General features: G+C 39.6%; 1 long non-coding RNA gene across 1 annotated transcript; it reads left to right on the top strand.

Moving 5' to 3' along the window:
* Positions 1-6,681: 6,681 nt before the first annotated feature.
* LOC116679387 (uncharacterized) lies at positions 6,682-9,640 on the top strand. Its single transcript, XR_004329494.1, has 3 exons — positions 6,682-6,692; positions 7,121-7,123; positions 9,530-9,640. It is a non-coding gene; the product is annotated as an uncharacterized LOC116679387 (long non-coding RNA).
* The last annotated feature ends 761 nt before the right edge of the window (positions 9,641-10,401 follow it).

Genomic DNA, 10,401 nt, shown 5'->3' with positions numbered 1-10,401 from the left:
CTCTCTCTCTCTCTCTCTCTCTCTCTCTTCCAGACACATCGAGGTAAAGTAGTAGTAACAAAGTACAGGCTTGGACAGTATAAAAGTAAAAGTATCCTTAGAATAACAAAGCTCTCTGGACCAGACAGATGTTACTAGAGAGATGCTGAGACACTACAGAGGACATGGAGAAAGGCTCTTTATTATTTATTTTATCTTTATATTATTATTTATATGCCATTGGCTACATTTTAAATGGCTGTCTGCCAACAGGCCTAAAACATATATTAAACATATATAAAACATACATAAAACATATATAAAACATACATAAAACATATATAAAACATACATAAAACATAAAGGTTATTTATTGAGACAGAGACTGCAGGTTAATAAGATTCTGACTGAGTAGCAAGATTTGAATTCAAGTGTGATTCTGATATAAGTTTGTGTTTATTCCCATCTAAGTAGATTACATTTGGTATTGATGACGCAAAAATGATAACTAACTCCAGTGAAATTATTTCAAATTTAGTGAAAACTAGATCAGGACCGGATTTAAAGATGGTTCTGGTTTCCATTCTGGTTTAAAAAAATAAGCATATTTATAATTATGGTGAATTTTGATTCACATTTATATGTACATACTTATTAAATAACTGCTGTGTTACAACCAGCAGGGGGTCATCTATAGACCTGAATCATCTTCTATATGACACCTAGTAAATGGGTTAAAACAAACAAATTCACCATAATTATAAATATGCTTATTTTTTACATGTAGGTGCTGTAGTACAACTACCATTAGACAAGTAATAACCGAGGTAAGTTTGGAGCCACTACCCTATTTAACCAGTAATTAATTAATATGTTTGGTGTTTTATTTTGTAGTTCTCCTCTCCTCTCCTGCTCCTCCAGACCAGAGGTATTTCTCCAGATGGAAGGACGCTTCGTTTGGATGAAAATGAGTTTGTAGCTCGTTGTTTATGGAGCTAATAACCTGTGGTATTGAATTTGGCATTAAAACAACAAATATCATCACAGAAAACTGTTAAACTGATATATCAAATACAAACATCAAAAAGTAATAATCTCATAATCCTATGATAATATTTCACTTTAAAATTTGTTTGCATCATGATGGTTTTTCAATGTCATCTACATTTTTTCTTGATGTCTGTGTCTTTTCAGTGACAGTTTTAGTAGCTCAGTCCGTAGGGAGTTGGGTTGGGAACCGGAGGGTCGCTGGTTCAAGTCCCCAAATGGACCAAAAAATTACAGAGTGGGGGTCGGTGGCTGGAGAGATGCCACTTCACCTCCTGGCCACTGCCAGGTGCTGTTGAGCGAGGCACAGGCCACGCCCCCCCCCCCCCCCCACAGGCTACTCCCACTGTTCCATAGCTGTTCATCTTACTACGATAGGAAAGACAAGTCGTTAGTGATTTAACAACATGTCGTTATAGAGTGATTGAAGCTGGAAGCTCGAATCTGTGAATGTCTTTCTAACTTTACCGAGGTCTAGACCTTACTTCCGCCCCACTTGCTACCTGGAGGGGACAAACGCACGAGGGTGAAAGCAACCGGACTGGAGGAGAAGGAACACGGGAGACGTGACTTCGGGGCGAAATAGATTAATAGTTATGCTGTGTCTTATCATTTTTGTTTAATAAATCTTCGTGTTAACCCTCCATTGGACCCGGAGCCTCCTTCAGACGAACACGGAGTTAGTTAACGCTAATCCTCCGTCACTACTCACCTACTACAGGTGAATTATCACCGGAGCCTGCATCAGCGACGGGTCCCATATCTTTGTTATTAGCCTACATTTCTCCATGGGGGGGACAGGAACTAGGACATGTCGTCTTAATGGAGGACCTCTGGAGCTGCTGGTTCTAGTCTGGGTCCTGGTTTTGTCTGGACTGACACTGGGACAGCAACAAGGTGAGAAAGTTAAAGCTCAATAAGCAGTTTATCAGCGGTGATGTTTATCAGGTCAGACATTAATAACATAACATGGAAGCTAACTTTAGCTAACGTCTATTAGCCGTGTTGTCACAGCGGACAGGCCTACACCTGCTAGTAGCTACTAGCTAATGTAACGGTAGTGAGTGTTTACGTTTACTACAACACAGCGTGTGTGTGTGTGTGTGTGTGTGTGTGTGTGTGTGTGTGTGTGTGTGTGTGTGTGTGTGTGGGTTGTGTGTTATAACATATGTATTGCAAACAGAAAAAGGACCACACAGATAAGAACTTCTGCCTCTGCACCACCAAAGTAAACTGTCCCCTGTTTTCACTGTGACTGAAAATTGGAATGAAAGAAAGAAAACACTACCAAACGGAGTCGATATCGCGCAATACTTCCTCACATAATCAACAAACAGAGACGGCATCTTGAAAGTTTGTGATCAAAACTGTATGGTGATGCCACCAGGTTTCAAGGGCCAGGGATAAGGGGTAGGGGTAAGGTGGAGAAATGGGATAGACCTAGACTTAGACTTCTCTTTATTGATCCTTTTGGGATGACTCCCGCGAGGAAATTGAAAATTCCAGCAGCAGTTTTAGCAAGAAAAAAAGAGTTAAAAAAGACAACAAAATAACAGTAATAACAACAATAAGAACATTCGTCAAATAAACAAAGAAAAGACAATAAATTATTATTAAAGTGTCAGTGTTGAGTCCAGTGATAAAGTGATAAAGTGATAAAGTGATAAAGTGACTAGGTGTGAATTTAAGTCCAGGTGTGCGTGTATGTATGCGTGGATGTGTGTATGTATGTGTGGATGTGTGTATGTGTGTATCTATGTATGTGTGTATGTATGTGTACTGTATGTGTGTGTGTATGTATGTGTACTGTATGTGTGTGTGTGTGTGTATGTGTACTGTGTGTGTGTATGTATGTATGTATGTATGTATGTGTACTGTGTGTATGTGTGTATCTATGTGTACTGTGTGTATGTGTGTATGTGTGTATGTATGTGTACTGTATGTATTTATGTATGTATGTATGTGTACTGTGTGTATGTATGTATGTATGTGTACTATGTGTATGTATGTATGTATGTATGTGTACTGTGTGTATGTATGTGTGTGTGTATGTGTGTATGTATGTATGTATGTATGTGTACTGTGTGTATGTGTGTATGTGTGTGTGTGTATGTATGTATGTGTACTATGTGTGTGTGTGTATGTATGTATGTATGTATGTGTACTGTATGTATGTATGTATGTATGTATGTATGTGTGTATGTATGTGTACTGTATGTATGTATGTATGTATGTATGTATGTATGTATGTGTGTATGTATGTGTACTGTATGTATGTATGTATGTATGTATGTATGTATGTATGTATGTGTGTATGTGTATGTATGTATGTATGTGTGTATGTATGTGTGTATGTATGTGTGTATGTGTGTATGTATGTATGTGTGTATGTATGTGTACTGTATGTATGTATGTATGTATGTATGTATGTATGTATGTATGTATGTGTGTATGTATGTGTACTGTATGTATGTATGTATGTATGTGTGTATGTGTGTATGTATGTGTACTGTATGTATGTATGTATGTATGTGTGTATGTGTGTATTGTCCTCTGCCCTATTTCCTCCTCCCCCCTAGTGAGGAGTTGTATAGTCGGATGGCATGAGGGAAAGGAGTCCTTGAGTCTGTTGGTCCTATCTTGTGAAGGAGCAGCCTTCCAGTGAACCGGCTCCTCTGGGTGCTGATGACGGGGTGCAGGGGGGGGGGGCATTTTCAGTAATGTCCAGCAGTTTGTCCAATGTCCTCCTCTCTGCCACCGTCACCAGTGAGTCCAGCTCCATGCCGACCACAGAGCCGGCCCGCTGGATTCAGCCTAATTAGTTGTTACATACAAGTACTTTTGGGGCGTGGATAGAGAAAGAGCACAGTGACAGCTTCTGTAACTTGATCCATTTCTTTAATGACACTTCCCCCAGCATAGAACAACTCAAGACTCATAACATAACAAGCTTCAGCATCTTATCATATCCCTCCGCCAACAATGCTGCATATGTAAAGTTGTGGCTGGTTGTGTTGAAGTGTTTTGTGTAGTATCAGTAACTCGGGTTTAATTGTGTGATGGGACAGATTAAACCGGACTAAACCAAAAATTCATCGGTGCTAACGAGTTTCTCCTGGTTGGCTGCAGCTTCTAACATCTCTGAAACTACGGTGGCCTACAGGGCCAAACGTATGAAACTGCTCCTTCTGCAGATACACATGTTCACATTTAGTCACACAACTGCAACAAAACCTTAGGATGATTTATTTACTCTTTATGTAGAAGAAAATCATCAAATTCTTCCAGTTGAAAGCTGAAGAAAGCAAATGTTATGTGATATTTTAGCTTTAAAAATGACCAAATGTATATTAATGTTAAGAAGTCCCTGAACCCCGAGTTGCCCCCGATGCTGCCCCATTGGAGTGTGAATGTGTATCTGATGAACCGGAAGCCACAGTCTATGAATGTGTGTGAATGGTGAATGTTTCCTGTATGATGTAAAAGCGCTTTGAGTAGTCGTTAAGACTAGAAAAGATATATAAATACAGCACATTATGAGGAAAATTAGATTTGAGATATGCAGTAACGCTGTTAAATATCGTGATAACGATATTACTTGTGATAAATAATCAGATATTAAAGTGAACTCAGCTCTGCATTTCTGCTGCTTTCAGGTGTTCTGCTAAAATAAAACACATTGGTTATGCTGTTGTAATTAAAAAGTAATCAAAATTTAATTGAATTAATTGAAAGTTGAGTTAAATATAAAAGGCATCACTATAAAAAGATTAAGTTACATTTTAAAGTGCAGTTTTCTACTGTTAAAGTGTCCTTTGGGATGTGTTTATTGCTCCAGTTAATATTGTGATGACGATTAAAAAAAAGACAGAAATGACTCCACGTCTGAAGACTCCAGTTCAGTTTGGCCGCTGGTTCGGACAAATCTCTTTTAAAATGAGTTATTAAGCAGACAGCAAAGGCAGCTTAAGTTTTCATGATATCAAACAAAGAGAAACATTCCCCTTAACCTGACTTTCTCTATTTTAACATGATGATTAAAGTATGTTTTGTCTTCCAGGGTCCGATGTTAAAGTGGTTGTGAAACAAGACAGCGACGTGGTGTTACCCTGTTCTCTCAGCACCAAAGAGAGCGTTGTAACGGGGGTCTTTGATTGGAAGAAAGATGGAGATCAGGTGGAGGTGTTCCTGTATGCTGCAGGCATCCATTACAACAACGGGCGTCCAGGTCAGAGTGAAGAGTTCAAAGGTCGAGTCTCTCATTTCCCAAATGAACTGAAACACGGCAACGCCTCCATAATCATCAGAAATACAAAGATATCTGACAGTGGAGAATACACCTGTGTTTTCCCCCGTCTTCAAACACCTCAGAGATTCTACATTAACCTTGTCGTTGGTGAGTACTTTTATTTAACATTTAATTCTTGATTTATTGATTGCTGATCTTAAGCTGTCATTTGAGTTTTGAACATGGACCGTTCTTCTTTGTCCACTCAGTCTTGTGTTTAACCTTTGTATTGTGTTAGGTAGGGCTGCACAATTAATCGAATTTTAATCGCGATCACGATTTTGACTTCCCACGATCAAATTTGCGTGATCGAGCGATTATTTTTTTAAAGCGTCATTTCATAGAACGCTCCGGGTTGTCAGCCCGTCTGATCATGAGCCAGTCAGAGTTGTTTCTGCACCGTGCAGCTTAGTTTCAGATGGAGACAGTCCCAGAGGACAGAGGGACGGGAGGACAACTCAACAGATAGCAGTCGGTTATACGTCGGTCTCAAGGTTTACCAGTTTGCCAGTAAACGCAACATTTTGTCCCGTCTGTTGTTATTCAGACAACAGCAGTGACCAGTGCTAGTCGGTGCTAGTTAGCATCTGTTAGCTGTTAGCTAGTAGCGTCTGTTAGCTGTTAGCTCATTTGTCCACAGTTTTAATTTTTTATTAACACAGCTGTATATTTTTAAGTATGAGGGGCAAACCTATATTTGTACCATTGTTTCCGCAGGTAACTTTGCTATTGACCCTAGTGTTAGGGTCAGATATGTAACAAGGTTTCATGAGGTCTTCACACGTGGCTGTTCTTTTTTCCCCTAGGTTTGTTTATTAATTTCAGACATAGCTAAACAATAAAAGTAGTTGTGAGAATTTTATTAAATTATCAATGTCTCTGAACATGCAGTTGTGTTCAGAATAATGTGTTTAAAAAAAGTGAATGATGCTCAAAATCCTTAGAATAGCTTTTAATTACATAATATCAATACATTGGGAACACCTCACATTCAATTCCAAATCAAAACATGACCAGAAATGATCAAGATTGTGTTGTACCTTTACAGAAAGTGAAGAAAAAGGATTATTAGGCTGTTCAAAACAATATTTACATTTTTCTTTACAAACTCAAACATTTACTGTATAAACTGAAAAATGTCTCAAGGGTTTGCTTTACTTTAAATCACTGCACTAATTTTTAGTTGCATAACCAATATTTCTGAGAACTGCTTCACATCTGAGTTGCATGGAGTCACCTGTGAACAGGTATTCCAGCCCAGGACCATTGAACTACATCCCACAATCCCTCTGCATTACTGGGTTTTGCCTCAGAAACACACGTTCTCTATGGGATTGAGGTCCGGGGTTTGGGCCGGGCCCTCCATAACATCAATCTGGTTCATCTGGAACCAAGACTTTGCTCCTTACTGGTGTGTTTTGGGTCCTGGTCTTGTTGAAAGACCCATTTCAAAGACATTTCCTCTTCAGCATAAGGCAACATGACCTCTGCAAGTATTTTGATGTGTTGAAACTGATCCATGATCCCTGGTACGGGATACATGGGCCCAACACCACAGTATGAGGAACATCTCATTACCACCATGCTTTACTGTCTCCAATGTGGCTTGAATTCAGTGTATTGGTGGGGTCGTTGGACAAACTGTCTGCGGCCCCTAGACCCAAAAAGACCATGTTTGCTCTCATCAGTCCACAGGATGTTGCTCCATTTCTCCTCTGGCCAGTCAATGTGTCCTTTGGCAAATTTCAACCTATTCAGTATAGGACTGAACGATATTGTGTTTTAGCATCGATAGTCACATCGCAGGACGTTGTGATGTTGACGCTAATCCTTTTTTGCGGCTTGATACTGTCGAAAAGTAAACTTTCACCCTTGTCCTTTTACATGATTTTTACCATAATGTGTGTAAAGGAGCAGCTACTTCATCCAGAGCACGTTCTCCCCGTTTAAATATGATCTGTCAACAAGGACCACTCACAGTGATGTTGAGACAGTGGACCAGCAGGTTTCTTGTAGTTTCAACATGTGATGCTAATTGACCTGCCATCTTTTTCTCTTCTTCTCTTCTGCCACTACGTGATCTGGTATTTCCACGTAAGCAACTAATCAACTGACGCTGATCATCCTGCTGCCTGCAAGATCTTCTGTCATCGTGTAGGAGCTGAGTCTCTGCTTCTGCTTACTGCTGCTCTAATGTTAACTCAGGTGATTAACACAGCTACTGCTGCTCTAATGTTTACTCAGGTGATTAACACAGCTACTGCTGCTCTAATGTTAACTCAGGTGATTAACACAGCTACTGCTGCTCTAATGTTAACTCAGGTGATTAACACAGTTACTGCTGCTCTAATGTTAACTCAGGTGATTAACACAGCTACTGCTGCTCTAATGTTAACTCAGGTGATTAACACAGCTACTGCTGCTCTAATGTTAACTCAGGTGATTAACACAGTTACTGCTGCTCTAATGTTTACTCAGGTGATTAACACAGCTACTGCTGCTCTAATGTTAACTCAGGTGATTAACACAGCTACTGCTGCTCTAATGTTAACTCAGGTGATTAACACAGTTACTGCTGCTCTAATGTTAACTCAGGTGATTAACACAGCTACTGCTGCTCTAATGTTAACTCAGGTGATTAACACAGCTACTGCTGCTCTAATGTTAACTCAGGTGATTAACACAGCTACTGCTGCTCTAATGTTAACTCAGGTGATTAACACAGCTACTGCTGCTCTAATGTTAACTCAGGTGATTAACACAGTTACTGCTGCTCTAATGTTAACTCAGGTGATTAACACAGCTACTGCTGCTCTAATGTTAACTCAGGTGATTAACACAGCTACTGCTGCTCTAATGTTAACTCAGGTGATTAACACAGTTACTGCTGCTCTAATGTTTACTCAGGTGATTAACACAGCTACTGCTGCTCTAATGTTACTCAGGTGATTAACACAGCTACTGCTGCTCTATGTTAACTCAGGTGATTAACACAGCTACTGCTGCTCTAATGTTAATCAGGTGATTAACACAGCTACTGCTGCTCTAATGTAACTCAGGTGATTAACACAGCTACTGCTGCTCTAACGTTAACTCAGGTGATTAACACAGTTACTGCTGCTCTAATGTTAACTCAGGTGATTAACAAGCTACTGCTGCTCTAATGTTAACTCAGGTGATTAACACAGCTACTGCGCTCTAATGTTAACTCAGGTGATTAACACAGCTACTGCTGCTCTAATGTTAACTCAGGTGATTAACACAGCTACTGCTGCTTCTTTCATCTCTTTGCTACCATAACCAATTATTTGAGTATTTTACATCCATGTTTACTAGTCTGCTTCTTCTTCTCTTTCATTGTTGGTGCATGGCTGCATGTTCTGACATCTTTCAGTCTTGATGCTAAGCTAAGCTAACTATCTGCTGGCAGCAGCTTCATATTTACAGTACAGACGTGAGTGGTATCGATCTGCTTATGTATGAAAAGCAAATACTAATAATTGTTAAGTGGAGTTTTGCCCTATCATTCCCACCTGCTGAGCTCCGCTTATTTACTAGTGGATAGTCTGAACTCCCTTATTATGTGTGTGTGTGTGTGTGTGTGTGTGTGTGTGTGTGTGTGTGTGTGTGTGTGTGTGGGTCTACCATGGTTTGTCCCTCTCCATTTTAGATGTTATAACTCCATTACCAGGCTCAGATCATTTCACTAGTTCATTATATTAAACCATCATCCTCCACTTAATGTTTTCATTTTTCTTTCAGAACGAGTCTTCAAAGACCGATCAGGAGAAAACCCAGGTGATGATGTCACGGTCTCTAATCTCTGTAACGTGTGCTATAACTCTGTAAACCTCAGGATCAGATACATCTTCTGATGCAGGACCTTCATGGGGACTTTAGTTGTTCTCACACAGTGTAGTAAGTAGATGGGGGGGGGGGGGAACTTGGTTCTCTATGAGGTCCCCCGTGTTATATTATCTCAGATATTGATCTGCTGTAATAATAATATTGATCAGATATATTTTAGATCTATCTTAAAACAGATGAAGTGAGTCCTACTTTGATTAATGTCACTGATCTCTACAATGTTTAAAGTGAAGGTATTGTGTCTGAATCTTTGAATAATAATAATAATAATAATAATAATAATAATAATAATAATACCCAGCATCTGGGTTACAGAGTTGTAGCACACACTTCAGGTGTAGACATCAGTGACATCATCAATGGTTTCTCCTGGTCTGTGTTTGAAGGTCTGACTCTTTCTCTAAACGGCCCGTCAGCGCTCTCTGACCAAGAGTTATTACCATTATTAATAATGGGCGACCAAGATCCCAGTGTCTGGTATTATCTGACCAACAATCAAAACCCCAAAATATTCAGTTTACAAAGATATAAAACAGAGAAGCAGAAAATGATCACAACAAGTAACTGGTTCTAGATTAACTTTAGTGCCAGTGTAGAAAACTCCCTGCTGGACTGACGAGCTGACGTCACGCCTTGGACTCACGTATTTGCGCGCATGCGCAGTTCATTGTTCTTTTCATAGTTTGCTGCGGACACGAGCACGGTTGCTCCTGAAGTTGTACGCTACTGGTGTAAATCATATGTTGTGTTGCCGTGTGCGTTAGTGAGAACGTAAGTGCACAATATTACACTCATGTTAGTTACTACTGTGTTCTATATGTTTAATTACAATCCTGCTGAGGATTTAATACAGTTGCTACATTAGCGATGGTGTTGCTGATTTGCTTGTCGAAGCGCATTTCAGCGTGTCATCCACATGCCGCTATTATGTTCATTTATGTTCTTAGAGCGCCATCTAGTGGCCAATAGTTATAACTACATGATGAAACCTGTATGCCTTACTATACTTCGATTGTGTTAATTACCATTACTATCCGGCATTGTCTGGTTGTTTGCACAGCAACTAGTTACCTAGCAATTAGGTATATTGCAGAATAAGTTGCTCATTGTTCTTTATTTGTATATATGTGCATTCGTTATGTACATTTTATATTTACTGTATATGTTCTGTCTCTTTATGTTACAGAAAACCACACACACACACACACATACACACACCT

This window comes from Etheostoma spectabile, unplaced genomic scaffold (genome assembly GCF_008692095.1).
Source record: "Etheostoma spectabile isolate EspeVRDwgs_2016 unplaced genomic scaffold, UIUC_Espe_1.0 scaffold00011042, whole genome shotgun sequence".
In the NCBI taxonomy this organism is placed as follows: Eukaryota; Metazoa; Chordata; class Actinopteri; order Perciformes; family Percidae; genus Etheostoma; species Etheostoma spectabile.
The sequence above is the reverse complement of the archived record's forward strand: the minus strand, read 5'-3'. Positions and strand labels throughout refer to the sequence as shown.